The sequence below is a fragment of the Tenrec ecaudatus genome, chromosome 6, assembly GCF_050624435.1.
Source record: "Tenrec ecaudatus isolate mTenEca1 chromosome 6, mTenEca1.hap1, whole genome shotgun sequence".
Lineage (NCBI taxonomy): Eukaryota > Metazoa > Chordata > Mammalia > Afrosoricida > Tenrecidae > Tenrec > Tenrec ecaudatus.
Window position 1 is genome coordinate 67,674,363 of NC_134535.1, and position 23,213 is coordinate 67,697,575.

The following is a 23,213-nucleotide window of genomic DNA, read 5'->3' on the forward strand; positions in this document are numbered from 1 at the left end:
ATTTTCTCCTGGAACCTTTTAAAGCCCCCTTGTATTTTCATCCAGAGCCCGAGTGGCATATTGGTTACACGTTCCGCTACAAGACCAAAGGTCAGCAGTTTGAAACCACATGCTGGAGACAGACAGGGCATACTATTCTGATTAACAGTTGTAGGCTAAGAAACTCTCAAGAGCAGTTCTACCCTGTCTTATAGGGCAGCTATGAAGTTGGCACTGACTCAATGGCAGTGACTTTTGTATCTTTTTATTATCCCATTCAGTTTAATAAAATAGTTTTACTTCTTGTGAAATTATTTGATGAACATTTTGGAACATTCTTCCTGGAGCAAATATACCTGGATTTCTATGCATAGGAATTAGATTTGGGGGCTTTAGGACTTTGAGAATACTTGTTGGCCAACAAATCTGCTAACATTTCATATTGATTAGACTTTTAAACTTTGTCCATCTATGCAATAGCAGCACTTGTTTACTTTAATACCCATTTTCCTGATTAATAATGGCAACTCTATATTTTATGTTTATATGTTATACCAACTTTAATTAACTCTTGAAATGTTTTCGGTCTCTTTCTGGTAACTGCTTATTCATATATGTTGTCAATATCTTTCTAATGAATTGGTAAGGTTTTAATTTTAGTTGACTCCAGAATATTTTGTGTATTCAGGATACTATTCGTTTGTACATTATTCATTTTGTAAATATTTTCTACCAGCTTTGAGTTTGTTTTTTATGTTATTTTGATTAACAAAAGTTATTAATTTTAATAATTATACATTATTTCTTTTACATTCTCTAAATTGCTTGAGAAAGCTTCTTTACCAGGAAGTAATGTGTATACTTTTGCTCTCTCTTAGTATATGTTTCTTTCTTATTAATAACCAATTTTCTCAAAACCACTCTTTGAATAGTCATTTTTTCTCATTACCCTGCAACAGCAGTTTTGTCCAACAATATCAGCCTCTTATTTTTCTGTGAGTCTGTTTCTGACTTCTATATTCAGCTCTCATCATTGCTAATTTATTCCTGTACTCATAATACATTTCTTAACTAATAATAGCTTTTTGATAAGTCTTGGTACTTAGTAAGGCAAATCTTTTTGGTTGGTTGTTGCTTTTAAGTAGTGCCTTAGATTATTTTAGCCATCTGTTCTATAAAATATCATATTTAACTTTTTAAGTAAAAAAACTGTGAGATTTAAAGTTGCATTAAATCTATACATCAACTTGAGGAGCTGACATTTTAAATAATTTTCAGTCTTATAGTCAATGACTGTGATAGTTACATTTTGTGTCAACCTGGCTGAGGTAGGATTCTCAGTAGTTTGTAGTTGAGACCCTTTATCTCATCTCGCCTCCCTGCTACAATTGAAAGTAAATTTCTTCAGAGCTGTGGGCCACTTCTACTTAAGCAGACTCTGTGAGAAGACCTCTCTCTTTTCTTGATGGTCCAGATTCTGCATCTGGCATATACACTTGCCATATTGCCTGGTAATTATCCTGCTGCCTGCCATACTGCCTGCTGACACTAGATTTATTTATTTGATTTGTTGACTGGTTCATCTTCCTACCTTTGGTTTATCAGCCAAGTAGTTACATGGAGATAGGAAAAGCCATGAGTTTGACTTACTGACCTTGGATTCAACCACCTCACCTTCCATCAGTCTGTGATCTTCCTGCTTCTGGTTTATCAGCCTCAGCAGCTATGGGAGTCCGAAAAAGCCTCCAGCTTAACATCTGACTTGGCACTTGAACCAGACTGAATTTAACTGCTTCTTCAACCGTGTGAGCCACTTTCTTGGTATAAACTTATACATAAAGCCATCACGGGCTTTGCTTTTCTAGGGGAACCTAGCTTAACAAATGATATACCTCTCTCTCTCTCTCTCTCTCTCTCTCTCTCTCTAAACACATACACACACACACACACACGGGTCGTTAACATATTTTAGCAGTTCTTATAATACATATGCAGGCAGTCCCTGAAGTATGAATAAAATCCATTTCTGTGTTGTTAAGAATTTGTAGATAAATTGTAACACATACATCCAGTTTTTACTTAGCTTTATTTCATAGTTACCCTAGAAAAACAGAGTCAAACTCCTTTTGTGAGTTTCCAAGGCTGTAAATTTTGGGGGAGTTCAATCGCTACCTTGCAGCTAGTTATCAGCCTAACGTGTAACCTACAACACATAAAAGAAAAAACAACACAACAACAACAACAACCCCCCCCCCCAAACTTTGACTAATTTGCATTGAGTTGTCTTGGTTTAGTGCAAGAACAGTCTTGAGGCCTTTTAAATGATCTTACATTTCCAGTGCAGCCAGTGAAGGTGACTGTAATAAAGATATTGCTGGGAGTAAGGGTTGGTTAAACTGTTTCCAACTTAGATAAAGCTAACATAATGTTAAAGGTCAAGTGGGAGCAGTACATAAATCGGGCATGGGTGGCGAAATAGAATGCTTACACAGGAAGCTTCAAAAAGTTTATGGGAAAATTCCATGACCTTCTGTGACCATTAGGTTTTGTGTCAGCTTGGTTGGGCCAGAATTCTCAGTAGGTTGGCATGTGAGGACTCCCCAGCAATGTGATCTAACATTATCAACTCCCCGACATGATCTTGGTTACTGCTGCCCGAGGAAAGGCTTTGTGTCTCTGTTTGTTTAAGGAACGTATTGACTACTCCCCTCTCCATGATTCTTTCTGATGGCACCTTGACACTCAGGAATGGCTTCATAGAATATCATCATTACTCAACACCCACAAACATTGCACAGCAATAGCAAATGGAATCCCTGCTGTTGTTGTTGGGTGCTACGGAGCCACGGTCACCTTATGTACAACACAGCAAAACACTGCCCAGTCCTCCGCCAATCTTGCAATGCTTATGTTGGAGCCCCTTGTGCAGGGACAGTGTCAGTCCATCTTGCCGAGGGTCTTCGTTTATATTGACCCTCCACTTGGCCAAGCCTGGGGTGCCTTTCTAGGAGCCAATCTCTCCTGGTCTGTTCTCCATTCACCAGCAGGTTGTCTATCAGTTTAGTTGTGAGGACTTGTGTTTTCTTTACCCTTCATTGTTTGACATACTGAACGCTCTGTTATTTGATCTTCCTCAGGAAGGGCTTCCAGTATTCTTTGCTTTCAGTAAGCAAGGTTGTGTCATGTGCTTATCACAGAGAGTTACTGAGTCATCCTCTAATCTTGTGGCTGTGTTTCTCAGATGATTTGTTCAACATACCTTTTGGATACCTATAATGAGAGAATATCACCTCAATATACTCCTTTTGGATTCGAAACCATGCAAGATGCTCGTGTTCTGTGTATGATTGCCTTTGCTCTGTGTACAGTTCCACATAATCGTAACAGCGTGATCTAGAAATCCCCTTCTTGGCCAGGTTGCCTGGGGTTTGTTATAATCCACCCAATCAAACGTCTTTAGACAGCCCATGGGACACAAGTGAAGATCTTTCAGGTATTCTCGCCTTTCATGCAAGATCCATCTGCGAAGAGTAATAAGTCCATGTCGTCCTCTGATTCTAGCTTGAGTTTTGATGTATTATGCATGCTGAACTACTGCTGCAACCATTTTGAATTATCCTTAGCAAAGCTTTACTTGCATGTGTTAATAATAATATTGTTCAATAGTTTCTTCTTTCTATTGGTCTCCTTTCTTTGGAATGAGGGCAAATACGGATCTCTTCAGGTGGTTGGCCATGTAGCTGTCTTCCAAATTTCTTGACATAGACTAGTGAATATTTCTAGAGTTGCAAAGTTTTTTGGAACATTTCAGTTGGCATTCTGTCAATTCCTGAAACCTTATTTTTCACTACTACTTTCAATGCAGCTTGGATTTCTATCTAAATTACCCTTGGTTCTTGATCATATATCACCTCTTGAAATGGTTGAATGCCAACCAACTCTTTGGTACAGTGCCTCTGTATATTCCTTCATTTTTTTTAAGAGTTGATTTTTAATTAGGAAAGAATATTGGGGACAGGTCAGGGGGATGGAGCTGGGTTGTCTTGTCGGTGGTGGTGCAGGGGAGCCTGGGCTGGCTACAAGCTGCTGCTACTACCGCTTGGTAGTTGCTTGCTGGCAAGGTCCTTGGGTGTTTTTGTAGCTGCACTTTGGCTGTTTTGACAAGTGTTTTGGAAGTGGCCTCACCTTGCAGCTTGGCCAAGATATACTCAAAACTCTATAATGTCTCGGTCAAAAGGTGCTTTTAAGCCAGGCTAGACCAAATACCTGGACAGCTCTGGAGACACCAGACACTCTGGAGGAGACCCGGGCTTCAGAGACCCGGGCTTCAGTCCAGCCACTGTTGTCAGCATCTGCGTCGTAAACACCGTGCTCCTGCACCACCGTCAACGGGTCATGGTTGATATTCCAGGTGAAGGTGATTTGGTCTAATTCTATGGGTCCACAATAGAACCCTTCCGGATATACACCCAGGGAGGAACAGTCACTGGGCCCAGTGGGGCATCCTGTTGGTCTTGGTCAGGAGATGCCTCGATAGGAGTTTTTGGTCAGGGGCCACCTCCTGGCATACTATGTCTTCCTCCAGGACATGCTTGCTGTAGGGATTTGGGTCCTGCTCTGGTACAGGCAACTCCACACCAGCGTCCTGGTCAAGGCAGGCTCAACACCAGCCAGACAACAGGGCTGCGCAGCCTGCAGGCATGTGGAGGTCAGTGGCACATGCCAGTCACGCTGGCAGCTCATGAATTGCTGCAAGACACTCAGCCCTGAAGTGCGGTCAAAGCCCCTTCCATCGTCTTTTGATGTTTCCTTTGCACCAGACAACATTTTGCACAGTATCCTACCATATTGGCACTCAAGACTTGTTTTTTCTTTCAGTTATTTCATCTTGAGATACACGGGGTACATGTTTTCCTATTGGTTTTCTAACTCTTAGGCTTTGCACATTTCATTACAATGCTTCACTTTTTCTTCTTCCCAGGATGCCTTTGGAAATGTTCCATTTCACTCGTTTACTTTGTTGTTTCTTCCATTGCCACCAGCTACTCTGCATTCTCGTTTCAGAAACTCTTTTGGCGTTTACTTGGTCTTTTCTTTCCTGTTGCAATATTTTATGTTCTTCATCTATAATGATTTTGATGTCATTGAACAACTTGTCTCATCTTTGGTAACCAGTGTTCAGTTGAGGACATCTGTTCTTGAGATGTATAATAAATTCATTTAGAATACACTCAGGGTCACATTTTTGCACTTGCGAACTTGTTTTAATTTTCTTCATCTTCAACCCAGACTTGTATGTGAACAATAGATATATATTGTACAGTTGACCCCTGGCCTTATTTGGGCTGATGCTATTGGCCTTCTCCATTGTCTCTTCCCACAGATGTAACCATTTGATTCCCGTGTATTTCAGCTGATAGAAGGCCACATGCACAGTCACCATTTATGTTGCTTAAAAAGGAATTTACAATGATGGAGTCACTGAACTTGCAAAATCCTGTTTATGTGAACTTAAGCATTGTTTCTATCACCAAGACCACATTTTCAAACTACTGCTCCTTCTTTGGAAGGAACACTGGTGGCCTAATGGTTATGGGCTGGGATCCTCAAGGCCAGCAGTTCTCAACCTGTAGGTTGTGATCCCTTTGGGGGTCAAATGACCCTTTCACAGGGTTCGCCAGGTTCATAACAGTTAGCAAAATTACAGTTACGAAGTAGCCATGAAAATAATTTTATGGTTTGGGGGGAGGGGTTTCACCACAACATGAGGAACCCCATTAAAGGATCGTGGCATTAGGAAGATTGAGAACCACTGCTAAAGGCCCACAATTTGAAATTACCAGTCACTCCATGGGAGAAAGATGGGGCTCTCTACTCCAGTAGTAAAGAGTTATAGTCTCTGAAACTCACAGGGCAGTGCCACCTGCCATCTCTTGCAATATTCCTCACTTTTATCCAAGTATCACGAACTGTGTGATTTAGCCATCTTTTCACTGTAGGAGGAGGATCCCATTCCTTTAGAGGTAGGTCCATTAGACACTAGTCAATGTGTTTGGCATGTTAGAAACAGGTGACTTCTCTTCTCTGAATGTATTATGTTCATCTTTGAAAAACCCCCTTTTGCTTCAGCTGAACTTCTGCAGCCTGAAGTTTTAGTGGCTGTAGGCCCTCTGTATTAGGTGATAGCCTTGATCCAACTGGAAGAAAAACACCCGAGTGTGGCCTGCTCCTTTTTAAGCCAGACTCCATGGGAAAGTCCCACCTCTGATGGATCTATCTGGGTTCTGTAACTGGTTAGTCAATCTCATTATATTGCCTGAGGATCCCAGAGCTGTCAATAGCCTACTGGCGTTGGATTCATTTCACTTTGTTTCCACCAGGCTGTGGTGTTTTTGCTCCCTGGCTCTTCAGCCGGTGCAGCTACATTAGTCAGGAGATGCCACTAGCTAACCATCTTACAAATGGACTCCAACCAGGCTGAACTTAGCAGCGTCTACAACTGTGGGAGCCCGTTCTTAATATAAATCTTTCTATATACACACACATGTAAGCATTACTGGCTTTTCTTCTCAAGAGAACCCAGCCAAACACAGGCTAGCAAACATTCTCATGAAAAAGTGATGTTATTAATAATAACCCCCCAAACCAAACTTGTCATGAAGTCAGTTTTGACTCTTATATACCTTATAGGACAGAGTAGAACTGTTCTGTAGGGTTTCTGAAACTTCAAACCTTTACAGGAACAGACAGCCTCATATTTCTTCCTTGGAGCAGCTGATGGTTTTGAACCATTGGTCTGTTGATAGCACTTACTCCATTCTGCCTTAGTGGCAACAAGAGAATAATGAAATCCTATATGATAGCAATTGAAATTCTAGTATCCACTTATTAAAAAATACAAAATAATTAACAGCTTCTATGAGTTAAATAATTCTTAGCTGAATTTCTTCTTTTACTATTTTATTGGTTTTTTCCAGCTCTTATAACAATCCATACATCAATTATATCAAACATATTTGTACATATGTTGCCATCATTATTTTCTAAATATTTACTTTCCATTGAACCCTTGATATCAATTCCTCTTTTTACCTTCCCTACTCTTGGGACCCCTTGATAAATCATAATTATTTTCATATCTTACACTGACTACTGTCTCCCTTCCACTGTGGTTTGTTTGTCCCCCTTTGTGAGGGTGTCCTCGTTGTGATTGGTTCCTTCTTCCTCACCTCCTCTTCCCACCTTCCACCTACCTTCCTGGTATTGCTACTCCTATTCCTATTCCGGGATTCTGTGTTTCAGGAGCTCTTATCTCTTACCTGTACCTGTGCACATGCTCTGGCCTAGCCTGCAGTGAAAGGCAGGACTGGGGTCATGAGAGTGGAACCAAAGAAATATTGTGTGTTTCATTGGTGCTATACTGTGCCCTGATTGACTCATCCCTCTTTGTGACCCTTTTGTGAGTGGATGACCCTTTGTCTACAGATGAGTTTTGGATCTCTGCTCCAACCCCCCTCATTCTCAACAATATCTTTTTGTTTGTTTGTTTGTTTGTTTGTTTTGGGTCTTCTGATGCTTGTAAACCCAATACCTTTGCATGATTGCACAGGCTGGTGTGCTTCCTCCATGTGGGCTTGTTGCTTCTCTGCTGGATGGTTGTTTGTTTAACTTCAAGCCTTTAAGACCAGATGCTATATCTTTTGATAGCAGGCACCATCTGCTTTTTTCACCACATTTACTTATGCACCCATTTCATCTTCAGTGATCATGTTTGAAGGGTGATCATCACAGAATGCCAGGTTGTTAGAACAAAGTGTTCTTGCATTGAGGGAGGGCATGAGCAAAGGCTTGAAGTCTATCCACTACCTCAGTGTATTGCCATATAAATATATGTACATAGTCCAAACCTCTATTTTTATGAATTAATGTATTTACATATGTACACACCTATGCTTATACCTCTATCCATAGCTGTGCTTCTTAGCTCTTTCCTATTTTACTTTGACCTTTCTCCTGCTCCACCATCATGCTCACCCTTCTTCTGCCTCTTAGTAATTCCTCTCGTTAGCTGAATTACTTGGCATAATTTTGTGTGTTTTAGTGTTTGCTTTAGTCATTACATAATGCACATTTAGTGCATCACAGTCTACTTAAAATTATTATTGAATTACAGTCAGTTAAAAAATATCAAAACTTTGCAGCAACTCAAAAATAATTCCAAAAATCCTTTAATCATTTGTGCTATTTTTCTTGATATATTGTAACTCTATGTTATAGAATTATATGTATTATATATTATTAACTTAACAATACAGTATATTTTTAGTTTGAAACATTCACTTTAAAATAAATCATATCAGTGATAGGAATGAAAATATATTTAGTCATTATATTTATCTACACACTTACTATTTTGGAGAACTTTCATGCTTTCTTATTTAACTGCATTCCATCTATGCCATTTCCTCTTCATGCTGAACTTTTTTCAGAATTTTTGTGATGCATATCTGCTGACAACAAATTCTCCCCATTTTTCTTTATCTGAAAGTACCTCTACTTTGCCTTGAAGGATAGTGTCTATGAATATATGTTTGTTACTTTTTCAACAATTTGCATATTTACTTCCTTATTTTGGCATCCATTATTTCTGGTCCAGAGTCAGCCAGCTATCAATTATTTCCTTCTATGCAGTGAATCTTTTTTATTTCTCTTTCAAGATTTTATCTTTTTTTGGATTCTAGCAATTTTATAATGGTATACGTAGATTTATCCAACTTCTGATTCATAGATCTTGGCTGTGTAGAGTTAAGCTTTTTATCAAATTTGGGAAGCATCCAACTATTATTACTTCAAAAAAATTTTATGCCTCTTTCTCTTCATTTCTTCCTTCTGGGGCTCCAGTTAAATATACTTTACTTGAAAATTGTTACACAAACTTCAGAGGCTTTATTAATTTTTTATTCTTTCTTCTTTTTATATTGTTCTCCAGATTAAATAATGTCTATAACAGTATCAGTAAGTTTCTATTTCCTTTTGTTATTATTAAGTACTGTTGACTTCATTTGTCGATTATTTTATTTAGGTTTTTTTAATTTTTAGCTCTAGAATTTCTATTTGGAATTTTAAAAAAGTTTCTACTTCTCTTTTGAGATTCTTTTCCTGTCATTTATATTTCACTTTAATTATTTAAACGTGCTTCTTTGATTTCTTTGAAGAGATTTAAAATAGTTTCTTAAAAGTTTTTTGGTGTTTTTTTTTCTTTTCCAGTTTCTAGACCAATTCAGAGTCCGTTTCTATAGGGTTGTATTTTATTCCTGACTCTGAACCAGACGTTCCTGGGTTTGTTTGTTTTGTTTTTTTTTTTTTTTGCTTTAAATACAGTATTTTTTTGTGAAAAAAATATTGTACACATCATTGTACATTGTACACAGTATGTTGTACAATACTGGAATCTGTTTTAATATGAAGATTGTTGCTTTTCTACTAGTGGAAAGTCAACTAGTGTTGGACGAAAATGTAGTGCTCAGGGGCTGGCCCGGCTCTTATTTTTGTGGGCTTCAAGCTACTTTTTTTTTTAAGCCTACTCTTCAGAAGGTCCCTTACATGCACACAATTCAGCCAAGAGTCTGAGGATGTCTGCTTAGATATTTAGACAGATCCTCACTGTGGGGCCCTTCTTTTTCGGTTTTCATCAAATTTACAGCTGCCTTGCCAGGCCCAAGTGTGTCCGCTAATACTATAAGCCCATAAAGATTTCAATTTAGGGCCAAGGAAATCTTAGCCCGAGAAATTCTGTAGATTTGTGCCAAGCTACTGTTTCCCTGGTCTACCTGGAGTCCCCAGATGAGAGCAAAGTGAGCAGTCAGGAGTTTGGACAGTTCATGCTCAGGTTTACATATTTGTCTGTGGCTCTCATGCTTCCCATTTGTCCTTGAACTTCCAGTTTCATCTGCAGGGCTGCCAGCTTTGGTTTGCCACCCGGTCTTGAGTGATAAGATTACAGTTTTCTTCTGCTAGGACTGTGAGAGGTCAGATGGAGGGTGCCTCCCTGAGAGTAAGTCATGCTTGCAGTAGTGTCAGATACTGTAACAGCATTTGGGGAGAAAATTCTCCCCAAGGTTCTGCTTGCTTTTGGGATAATTTCCATTACTTTCAATTTGATGACTTAAATACTTTTATCTGTCCTTTAAACTGCTATCTTTGTGAAAAATTGCCATTTCCCTGCACCATTTCCCCAAATCCCCAGGGCAGTTTTTGGTTATCGTGAACTGCCTATACTGAACCGATACCCCAGTGAATACAGGCAAGATACAGGCAGTCACCCTAAAGCCAAATGGAAGATTCGTGAATACCAGTGCACCTCAGTTAGACTGTATCTCTCTCTCTCTTACCAACTTCACACTGTATTCAGACAACATCCAGGGAAGAGGGCAGAGAGAACAACTGAGAGATGAGAGCAGTCCTGAAAGGGAATTTTAAGTTTGAATGGCTGACTTTAACCTCTAATATGATTGAATAATTATATATGATATAGTCGAATAATTATTTATAAAAGAATTTCTAAGCCATACATAAGTCAACCAGAAGAGGAAAAACGGAACAGCTTTATTGTTGCACTCATTACTATTTTGTTATTTTTTTTGTGTGTTGAGAATCAAATAGATTTATGTTCTATATCAGGGGCTAATGTCTACTCTTGCTTAACCACTACCCAGCCTCGCATGAATCGAGGGAGAGCACTCTAAACTTAAAGCTGGGCCAGTGCTCTCATTTATATAACACAAAGAGGAATGAAGGGCAACATCTTAGCTTGCAGCAAGCAGCGTGCTTCTGAGGCAGGATTGAGAAGGGCCGAAGGAGGAGACTAGAGGGGTGAGGAGGAGACCACAAAAAAGATACCAATTAGAAATGGAGGGAATATTTGCTAAGTGATATGTTTCCTCTAACTTCTCAATCTGGATGTGTTTTTTCTTGTGCTGTACAGAAAGCACGTGAACGACAATCACAACATTGGTCCCTTTTCTATTGTAAAACTTCTAAAATTTCTCTGGTCCTTCAGTAAAAAACAAACAAACACTTTTCTAGTCACATAGTTGCTCCTAGTATTTGGTTTGACCAGACCAATTGGTTATGTTGGTTACAAAAGGTCAACGCTAGGTTGTTCTGTCTCTTTTCAAGTTCTCCTGTATTGGGAAGGGAGATGCAGTGAGCCTGTGAAGGGACCATAAAATGGAGAGCCACTATTGGTAAGTGGCTCTTACCACTGGAGTTTGTATTTTAGGAATGTAAACACAGAGTCCCTGCCTTACACAAGCTACTGATTAGAGAGTAGCTAGATTTCTTAACGTTCATGATTTGATCAAAACAATTATCTGAATCTTCTCATCTTAGATGTATTACAAACCCCAAAGTAATTGCAAAATTAATATTGCACTTCACAATTATCCCGAGAGAAGAGTTGAAAAGTGTGTCCTTTTGCTCTCTTTAGAGTGCTAAAATTTATCTATTCTTCTCCCTTAATTAATTAATGGACCAATATTTCCATGTTCCTCCATCTTCATTTCAACAACATAAATAGACTTTATAAAGGCAAAAATTTCCTAGAAGTACATAATACTTGTCATATAATGTATGTACATAATACGTCATATGTACATAATAAATAGTACATATAATATCTCAGGCTACATTATAAATGATGACAGGATAGAATTGTGAGAGAAAAAATATCTCATATTCCAAGTTTTAATTAAAAGCAGGAGATATAGATAATATACAAAGACATATTATACAATGAAAAAAAGCATCAGTAAAAGTGTATGGAACCTGTTAACAGAAAATTAAGTTAAGATTGAAGGAGACTTAGTAGATAACCTTTACTATAGAGAATAGTAGGCAATGAAAACACATGTACACAAGCTCTGGAATGTGACTCTTTGCCCTGTGAATTCCCTGATCTTCATCTTTTCACTTCTGCACCTTAGGACACTGTAAGATTGGCTAAGGACTGAGAGCATTCAAACATTAATAAGATAATTACTAATTTTATTATAATGATGACAACGATAAAATATATAATAGCTGGCATTATCAGGCATTGTTCAGTATGCCTTAGGATTCTTTCAGCTTTACAATATACCATCTTTCATGCCAATCCAGTGATTTGAAGGCAATTACTTTATTGACAAATATTCTATATGCTATCTCAGGACCATAAAAGTATCTGATATTGATATAGTAACTTAATATATGAAGTTACTTTGCCTTATTATCTCATTCCATCTTTACAGTAAGGTTTAAGGAATATTTCCTCTTTTGTTGTATAGATTAGAAGATTATGGCTTCAGAAATATTTTGAGTTTTATCAAAGATTATAAAGTTAGTAAATTAGCAGAGGGAAACTTGAATTTAAATCTTCAAAAATCTGTCTCCAGAGCTAATTTCATGTGACTAATAGTCAGTAGATTTGTTTCAAATGAAAGTAGGCAAACGTGATGCTTAAGTATGCTAACCACCAGTTAAGAAGCTCTACACGACTACAATTCCATTAGTTATTGCACCCTATCATGTTTACACTGTCTTATTTTTCAGTGGGAGTTTCAGTGAAAAGAATCTGTCATTTAGAGGCAACTGTAGAGATTTTTTTTCTATAAAGAGGCTGATAATAAATATTTTAGGCATTACTGTACATTTTGGTTATAATTTATGAATTATGTTATTATAGGGTAGAATCATTGCATGTATAATAATTGAATAAATGGACATGGTTGAGTTTCCATAAAATATAATTGACAAAATTAGGCATTCATATAGATTTGATATTTCAAGACATAATATGACAATTTTTGGCAACTAAATGGCTGAAAATAATCTCATGTGGTTGAAAATGTAGTCCTCAATAGGTCACAACAAATTTCTGAGAAATATAGATCTTTTCCAGTGTCAACCTAGAGATTATATTTAAATACACTTTGGTAAATGGCCTAACTTTTGTAAAGTATAGCTACCAATTAATACAAATAGATAGCTAAATCATCAAACTAAAAAAACTAGATTCCTGACATAGAATGTGCTCCTATAAATTAGCCAGGATCTATTACATTCTCCATCCATTTCTTCCTTTCTCTCGTGTGATTTAAATTATTCTAATGTTGTATTTTCTATCACTTGGCATATTAGACTACCAATTTAAAAATCAATCTCACTCCCCCCATTTCATTTCTAATCCAGTTCTTCATCAAGGCTCTGATGAGCCCCCATGCTAAGCTATATTCTTGAGAGAAGCAGTGATGCTTGTATGTATATATAGAGACTTATATAGCAAGAAATGGCTCTCACAATTGTAGAAGGGGGGAGTATAGCCCTGTTGAAATCTATGGGTCAGGTGAAACCCAGAGGTTTCTCCTAACTCATGTAACTGCTGGAGTTGATGAACAGGAAGATTGGTGTATGGTGAGCTGACGAAGTCTGAACTGAACGAATCAGAGATACTACAAATGAATCCAAGGTTGGAAATTCAATGATGGTTGCTGGGATGGGAAAGTGATCAAATGAGAGGTTGACAAGCCAGATGCAGAATACAGAACCAGTAGGAGAACTGACCTAGCTTCCACACACAGTCAATATATACTAAGAGTAGACCACACCCTGAATAAAACCTCTCTCCATTGAATCTAGCCCATGATTAGATTACGTAGGTGGTACTCTACCTTCCTTCAGTGGGTGGAGAATATGGTTTGAGTGATTGGAATGCAAAAGTTGGAAACAAAGAAGCAACAGCATTTGGAAAGTATGGACTTGGTGTTAGAAATGAAGCTGGAGAGACCACATGGTAGAATTGTGCAAGACCAAAAACTTGTTCATAGCAAACACCTTTCTTCAACAACACAAAATGTGACTATACACATGGGCTTCTCCAGCTGGAGTTCACAGAAATCAAATGGACTCCAAGCTCAGTGTCAGACCAGGACTGACTGTGGAACAAGGCCATTCGTTGCTCATATATAAGAACAGGTTGAAGCTGAAAACAAACAAACAAATTACCCCAAGTAGTCCACAAGTGTCAAAATATGACTTTACGTCTATCATACCTGAACCTTTTGACCACTGAAAGAACAAATTTGATGCATTGAACACAAAAGACAGAAGACCTGGCACCAAGACAATCATTCTTGAAGTAAGCAAAAGGTCACGAAACAGACAGGGAAGGAAGAAAACATCAAAGTGGATGTCAAAAGAGACTGAAACTTGCTTTTAATTGTAGACTCGCTAAAGCCAATGGAGGAAATGACGAAGTTAAAGGGATGAATAGAAAATTTCAAAGGGCAACTCAAAACAAAGCCAAATATTTTAATGAAATATGTGAATACTAGAATTAGAAAATCAAAAAGGAAGACGAAGCTCACCATATTTGAGACTAAAAGAACTGAAGAAAAAACATAAGCCTTGATTGAAAGATTCTAGGGGCAAAATTTTGAATGATGCAGAAGCATCAAGAGAAGATAGAAAAAATACTCATAGAGCCTGCACCCAAAAGAACTAGTCGACAGTCCACCATTTCAAAAGGTGGCATATGAACAAGAACCAATGGTGCTGAGAGAAGAAGTTCAAACTGCACTGAATGCATTGTCCAGAAACAAGACTCCAGGAACTGATGGAATACCCATTGAAATGTTTCAGCAGCAAACTGATGAAGCTCTGGAAGCACTTGTCTATGCCAGGAAATATGGGAGACAGCTACTTGGCCAACTGAATAGAAGAGGTTCATATTTGTACCATTCCAAAGAAATATGCCCTAACGGAGTACTCAAATTATAGGACAATATCATATGCAAGTAAGTTTTTGCAATGCTTGGAAAAGTGGAGAAGATGTGAAAAAGAGCAAGGTCCTTGACAAAATGGACCGATACAATGGCTGTAACAATAAACTTAAACATAATAATTGTGAGGACGGCTGAGGACCAGCAGAGTGTTGCCGTGTTGCATGTGGAGTCATTATGAGTCGGAACTGATTTGACAGCACCTAACAGGACCCCAAATCCTACCCTATTCTTCCCACAATTGCTTGGCTGCTTCACAGAAGATCCTATCACAGAGTAGACCACACATCATCTCATGGGAGAATCCTGGCCAATCCAAGTTGATTCCGACTCATAGCAACCCCATAGGGCAGGGGGTGATTCAGACTCATAGCAACTCCAAAGGACCCCTGTGGGTTTCTGAGACTATAATTCTTTATGGGAGTAGAAAGCTCTTTCTCTGAGGAGCAGCTGGTTGTTTTAGCTCCTAACCTTGTTTACTCAATGTGTAACCACTGTGCCACCAGGGCTCAAGCCACACATTGTCCAAACGAAGACGAGGGTAAAGTTATGCTTGTTCCTAACATGATACAACTGATATGCATACAACCCAAAATACACTAACCTCATTTACATTTTACATTTTAGAAGTGAACAAAATAAAAATAGTTGATGCATACAGACAAATAGAAAATATTCATAATGATTACAGTTTTCATTTCTGCAGCTGGTCACTGGGCCTGAGCTGATCTTTAAAATTATTATGATACTGTTTCTCCAATAGCCAGGATTTACTGCTCCAAGAGCCAAGGGGTGGAAATGGGGGTGGCACTGCTCACTACATCTTCTTATCATCCAATCACAGCAAATTTACTTCCTCTCCTTTCAACTGCTAACTCTTTAGGGCTGGAGGTGTTAATTCCAAAGGGAGACATACTCCCACCTAGAAACACAGCACCGATTACATTGAAATAAAAGTTAATACTGTCTGGTCATTTGGAATCCCCATACCTCTGGGTCAACAGTTAAGCAGGGTATTACTGTGTTGAGTATTGTGACTGATTATGGTTACCAAAAGGAAATTGGATAAGTATTGCATAATGGAGAGAAAGAAGAATATGTCTGGAATCCAGGGTATTCCTTGGGTCTTCTCGTAGTATTACCATATCACGTGATTAAAGTTGAGGTTAATTACAGCAACTCAATTCTGACAGAACTACTAATGACCTAGACACCAGTAATGAGTGCTTGGGTCACCCCACCAGACAAACAACCATGGCCAGCCAAGGGACTTGCTGATGGCAAAGGGAATATGAAATGGTTAGTGGAAGAAGGGATGATGGGCAGGCAATATAATAGATCTACAAACTCAGCGCAGGATCCAGATCTAGCAGAAGAAGTGAGCTAGCCTCCACACACAGTCAACAGAAGCTAAGAATAGGCCACTCTCTGAGTGAAACCCCTCAATCATATCAAGCCTATGATCACATTCAGGAGCGATACTCTATCCTATTCCTCCCACAACTGCTTGGCTTGTTCACTGAAGATTCTATCGTGGAGTTGACCACACTATGTTGGATCATACCTTGGCAGAATCCTGGCCAATCCAAATTGACATAAAACTTAACATTCACAGTCTACCCCCTGTCAACTTGGCTCTCATTCACATCACCTTAATCCACACGTCATCTCCAAACAAAGACAATAATAAAGTCATACTTGCCCCTAACATGATACAGCTAATAGGCATACCACCAAAAATGCACTAACCCATTTGCATGTTATGTTTTATCAAAACAAAAATATTTCATGAATGTATACAAATAGTCCTTGTATCTGCAGTTGATCACATGGCCTATTTCTGAATGTGGCCATAGTTGGTCTTTAGAATTACCTTCTTCCACTCTCCCTTCTGTATTCCCCTGCCCTCAGCAAGTATGCAGGCTGGCTGTGGTTCTTTACTTGTTGGGATGAGCCAGGAATGTATTACTGAAGAGTCTGGGACATAAATCCTAACTCTCATAGCCACCTACAGTATTGTTCTATAACTGCCTTTAAACTCTCTTCTGGTTTTCAAAGTCTCTACTCCAAAAATACTGTACACTCTCTTAAAAGTAGACAAGACACATTCTCCACAGTTTCTTACTTGTGATCCCTGTATAACATTTGTTAGTAGAGTTTCAAAATACACAAAAATGTCTATTTAATTAACTGGGAGTGTTTAAGCCGTCAGAACTACTCAGAATAAAATCTAAACACAACGAACTTTCAATAATCCCTCCAAGATAATATTTTAGGGTAAAATAATATATCAAATGTTATGCTACATTTACATTGGCTTATGAGTAATAAATGCTCATTTACTTATTAATGATATTTATAAAGCAGTTATTCGGTTCAAAGGAGTCTTTTAGGCTGTGGGTATGGTAGTGAATAAAAATATAAAATTACTTGCCTCTGCAGAGTTTACATTCTAGGAGGAAGACAGACATTGAAAATGGCAAATAATGGAAATATGTTTCATGTCACTCAGTGATAACATCTATGGAGAAACAAAGTAAGGATTAAAAGTAAAAAGAGGATTCACATTTTAAATAGATTGGCCAGAGATCATCTTGCTGAGAAAGTGACATTAAGTGATGATTTGGATGAGTAAGCTGTACAGATATTGGAGGGAAGCACCTGGAGCAGGAGAACCATTGAAAAGAGCTGGAGGTCGAAGTGTACCCAAGAAATAAAAGGAGACTCAGACAGATTGGAGCAGGCTAAACAAGGGGTGCAGCCATAGGAGATGTGATTTCCGTGTGGTAGGTCTTCATAAGGACTTTGAATTTTATAGAATGATGCAGAAAATCACTGAGGAGAGGAGAGACATGCTTGAGTAACAGGAAATGCCATCATTAGAGAGTTTTGATATGAGAAGGCATATTCGAAATATAAGGAAAACGAGGAAAGTATAAAATAGTCATCTAACAGTAGTAAATAATTTAGGATTCTTTAATAGAATCACAATCATACAGACTAATGTATTGAGAACAAACCAACAAAGAAACTACATAATCACCTACATAAGGAATAGAGTGGTTTAGTCCAAATATATTGCTCAAACGAAGTATTTAGGCTTCATTTTATGGTGGTGGTACAACCCACAGACTTGCTACTGATAATAATGCCAACGTGTTTGACTTCAGTAGATGAAGTTTCCACTGAGTGATCTGGGGGACATGTGAAAAGAGCTCTGTGGGTCAGGTGGTGGAGAGACCAACTAGAGTCAGAAGGCAAAATAGACATATAACTTTGCAGTCACCCTCGTCTGCATTTAAAGCCTTAAAATCGTAGATAACGAACGATGGTAAAAGAGTAGACCAGGAAGAAAAGAGTTACACAAACTGAGAAACCAGAATTTCATAATCACAGAGTAAAGGGAACCCAAGAGAAGATACTAAGAAAGGCAAAGAAGTGAGAAAAAAATCAGGTTTGTGGTTAAGAATCAAATATAGCCAAACGAAGAAAGGAAATTAACAATCTGTTGTGTTAGATGCTGCTAATTGCTTAAGTGACAAAATAATTGAAAATCAATCATTAGATTTGGGAACGTGGGAGTCATTAGCTCTAGGAGAATTTTGGACAGAATGCTGTATGCAGAAACCTAAAAGAATTAGAATCAAGAGACATGAGATGAGAGAAATTGGAGGTAGAAAGCTATTGTCAACTCATTTAGGGAGTTTCATTGTACAGAAAAGGAGAGAAAATGGGGGGTTAGATGGAAGGGAAGTGGAATCAAAGGTGTTTTCTTTTCTTTTCTAAGATAGTAGGAATTATGTCATGTTATATGTGATGAGAAGAAGAGAGACTGACAGAGTGGGAGGGACCCATACAAGCAAGAACCCTTACAGTAGTGGCAAGCCTAGAATAAGGATTCAGATGACCCTTCATCAGGTAACCCTGAGTGATTGGAGTCGACTCACTCAACCCAGGGTTCTTAGAAGAAGTAGAATGTACAGTTCTATGAGGAGGATCAAAACCTAAGGAATGACAAAGATAACAGCATTCAAGCAGAAATGCAAAGAAATTTTCAATACTAGCTGCGGTTGAAGCTGAGAGTTTCAGAGACAGGCAGAAACTGAACAGAATGGATTCTATCATTCCTCCTGATTCTCCTGGAAGGATTCTTGCTGGTTCTGGACTGTCCTCAAGAAGGCAACAGCCATGAGTCTTACTCCAATCACAATCTGTAAAATTATTTAGTTCACTTGATTTAGATGATGCTTATTGATTGAGCTAAGAGGAAGGGTCTTGGAAGTGGCAGTACTAGTAAGGCCCTAAAACCAGCTATTAAACATTTGAAATATATTACTTAGCCTAGATATAATTTCTAGCCTTAATTAGTAATTTAAGCATTTCAATAAACTTAGTCAATTTTAGTTGCTTATTTTATTCAATGGTTATTTTAACAAAACCATGTTCTGTCTACAATTTTATTTCATATGTTTTGTTGTTTTATGACTATCCTAGAAAAATTGTACTTCACACTTCTCGTCATGCTGTATTGAGAACTTTTTAAAAAACATTTTATTAGGGGCTCATACAATTCTTATCACAATCCATACATATACATACATCAATTGTATAAAGCACATCTGTACATTCTTTGCCCTAATCATTTTCAAAGCATTTGCTCTCGACTTAAGCCCTTTGCATCAGGTCCTCTTTTACAGTTAGTGCATAGGGACTGAGTAAGATTCTCTCATCCACTTGGAATGGAATCCCAAGTTTATTGTCCTCTGAGGAATAAACTCCTTAAGTCAACACACGATGGGAAAGACTGAACGTCTCCTAGTCCAGGAAGTGCTCCTTGAGTGTAGACAGCGAACTTGACCCAATCAGAATTATTTATGTCCAAGTAAGAAAGTGTCAACAGAAGTTGGGGGACAAAGATAGAAAACGAAGTGTCTGAATTTAAGGAATTTTGGATTCTAGAGCTGGTTCTCTGCTGTGAGCTGGGTATATTTATTATTCAAATCCTCCTCAGAAATATCCAACTCCTTTATCCTGTTCTTTGCTAAGTCAGGCACCCTCTGATTAAGATGAAAGGAAAGATGTTACTTGGAGAAGGGTATTTGAACATTGTACTGAAAGGATGGCCATTTTCTTTATGAAAGAACTAGCTATATCTTGGATTACTTATATGTCTAGAGAAAGATTGGTTAGAATTAATCCACTGACCAGAAAATGATTATGAAGAGGCACTGAACAGTCTAATTTTAGACCACGAATCCAGTGGATCGGATCCTGGATGTGTATCCCATCACCAGGTCCATATCCTCTCCGCCCCCAGTGAGATCTCTAAAGCTCAGTCAGTGAGCCCTCTGCTGGAGGCTTCCTTTCAACTTTCTCAGCATGACCTTGACCCCACAAATACGTGACTTCCACCTCTTTCTACCTGCTGGGTTAGTTATTAAGCCACACAGATTTCTGTGAGACAAGTAGGTCAGAATTATTAACAAATACTTCATACTTGTGTGTAAAACTGATTTAATAATTAATTTCTTGTTGGAAAATAAAAATTAAGGTATTTTCCTCAGGACACACAGGCAGCCAATCACAAAGCCACAATTCAGATCTTTTATATTTATGGCTTTTTCAAAGGGTTTCCCAATCCCCAATGTTGAGTGGTATATCAAAGAGAATTCCCTATAAACCCTACCAGAATGACGCTTCACATCACTGTATTAATAGATATCCCTTCAATACACTTTTGAATATTCTTATTGATTCTGGATCATTTATTCTTATTGATATCATCAGCTTCTTAGCTTAATAGAAACATGAAAATGTAAATCTTTTTCTAAGTGCTTAAAAATTTACAATGTAGTATATTTACGGAAAATACCAGAACATATCCATCATGTCTCACAACTTAACATCTTCCTCCCTCTTTTCTTTAATTGTGCTCCCTAATCCTTGAACAGTGTTAAAAGTTGTATATTTATAAATAAAGATAAGTCAGTGTAGAAATGAGTCAAATAACACAAGAAAGATATTGCCTTTATTTTGTAAATGGCAGTGCATTTAATGATCAAGATGTTACAAGGTAAATTATACCCTGCTATGTTGTTGCAAGGTACAAATGGACTGATCTACTTTTGGGTTTCCTTTAGAAATTCTGAGTATTCATATATAAAAAATGACCTCAATTTTCTAAGTATTTTGTGAATTGTAAATCACGTAAATATCGACAATGCTGAAGATTGGAGACTAGGCAGATGTGTTACCCAGACCATTTACAACAAAGACCCAAACACTAATTGACACAGGTGCAAATGACATTCTAGAACTCTGAACACCCCTTAAAGGAAAGGATTAAAAAATGCCAATTAGAGAAAGAAACAATGAAAGCAGTGAACAAGGCGACAGATGAACTGAGAAATAGCACAACTCGGCCATTTGGATGGTTGCAAGCAGCATTCCAAGGGGCTAGGACCCAGATAGCGGCCTCTCCTTGCCTAGAACTGCACTGAAGCTCACACCCTGTGACTAGAGGAGTGTGTTCTTTCCACTTGACCCACACAATCGCCAAGTGGTCAAAGGTACTGTCCCCCTCCTCCCCTCCCATCCATTTGGCAGACCCTCCTATACCTGATATTTGTCCCAACCTCACCCCCTGGTACTCCACCCACAGCTCCACTGTCCCAGCAGCCTGAGGTATGCCCAGGTAAATAGGTGCCATGTAACTCCCAGTTCAGATATCTTTGTAGCAAACCCTCACAGAGCACCCAGTGCATTTGCTGTGCTTGGCAACCTAGGCTTTTGTGGAGTGGATACAACACATCTGCCACCTCTGTAGTTGGCAGAATCTGCCTCTGTTGCCTCCAAAATTGGCAGTGTGCACACCCACAGAAGGTAGGTCATGTCCAGCCACCTCTGTCATCAGCAGCACCTGTTCCCCATGCCTTTTTGGGTGTCAGTGTGTCATCTTGTATCACAAGTACCCCATTCCCATTAGCCTTGGTTGCTGATGAGTGTTTGCACCCATGCTATACAACTTTGTTTTTGTTGCTTCTCTATCTTGTTAATTTCTTCTTAGCTCTTCTCTCTCCTCATCTCTACTTTTATTTCTCATCTTCTTTTTCTTCTCCTGCCTTCACTTTTTCCCATCAGTTAGGAAGTTTTGGTCCTACCCAAGCATACCCATCACACCTACCACCCAATCACTGGGAAGGTGCCACTCTAGCACCGCTAGATTAACCACACATGGTGCCCAGAACTCGCCCAGGCTGACCAAGCTGCTCTACCCACACAGCAATCAGACGCTTGTGCTCACCACACTCCAGCCCAGTATGAAATCCACATGGAGACAGACGGATAGCACCAGTCCTGCCGCACTAGCAACTGTGGTAGCACTCCCGCCTCATTTCCTCGAGGTATTAAACAAAACAAAAAGTCAGGTGCAATAAACCAACGTGTAACCAAGAACTAATTGCAGCAGCACCAGCGTGCATCAAAGACAAATGGCTTTTGTTGTTCAGTGCTGTTGAGTCTCTTCCAATTCAGAGCGTCCGTATGTGCCACAGAACGAACCCTGGCCTGGCCCGGCTTCCTCCTCACAAGCGTGGCCATGCTTGAGCCTGTGCTTGCAGGCACTGGGTCAATCCATCACGCTGAGCATCTCCCTCTTTTTCTCTGCCTCTCCGCTTCACCAAGCATGATGTCCTTCCCCAGGGTCTGGTCTCTAGTGATAACACATCCCAAGGTTAATGTCACCATCCTTGCCTCTTAGGAGCCTTCTGGCTGTACTTCTTCCAAGACATAGTTGTTTGTTATTTTGGCAGGCTGTAGTACTTTCAAAATTCCTCACCAACACCATAGTTCAAATGTGTTGGTTTAGCTTCAGGCTTCCTGATTTATTGTCTGACTTTCATATGCATAGGAGGCATTGAAAAATGCAATGGCTTGGGGCAGCCACAACTTAAGGCCTCAAAGTAACATCCTTGCTTTTTCAACACTTTAAAGAGATCTTGTGCAGCAGACTTGTCTAATGCAATGCATCATTTGAGCTCCTGACTGCTGCCTCCATGAGCATTGATTGTGGATCCAAGCAAGATAAAATCCTTGACCACTTCATTTTTCTCCACTTACCATGATGTTATTTATCGGTTCAGTTGTGAGAATATAAGTTTTCTTTACAGTGAGTTGTAATCCATACTGAAGATTATTTTCAATTATCTTCAGCAAAAATTTTACATGTGTCTTGTAATAATTTTTATAAAATAACAATTTTACATATTGCTATTAAAGATTACAATATCATGAGATAATTTCTACATTTTTTGTGAGTCATTTTTCTAACAGGCACAAAAATGAAGCTATTCCAAAAGAGATCTCCATAAATGGAAGAATATACTATGCTCATGAATATGAAAAGAACATTGTAAA

At 38.7% G+C, this 23,213-nt stretch overlaps 1 pseudogene; it reads right to left on the bottom strand.

Moving 5' to 3' along the window:
• Nucleotides 1–4,055: 4,055 nt before the first annotated feature.
• On the bottom strand, nt 4,056–21,507 carry LOC142451430 (PRELI domain-containing protein 1, mitochondrial pseudogene; annotated as a pseudogene).
• Between the last annotated feature and the right edge of the window lie 1,706 nt (nt 21,508–23,213).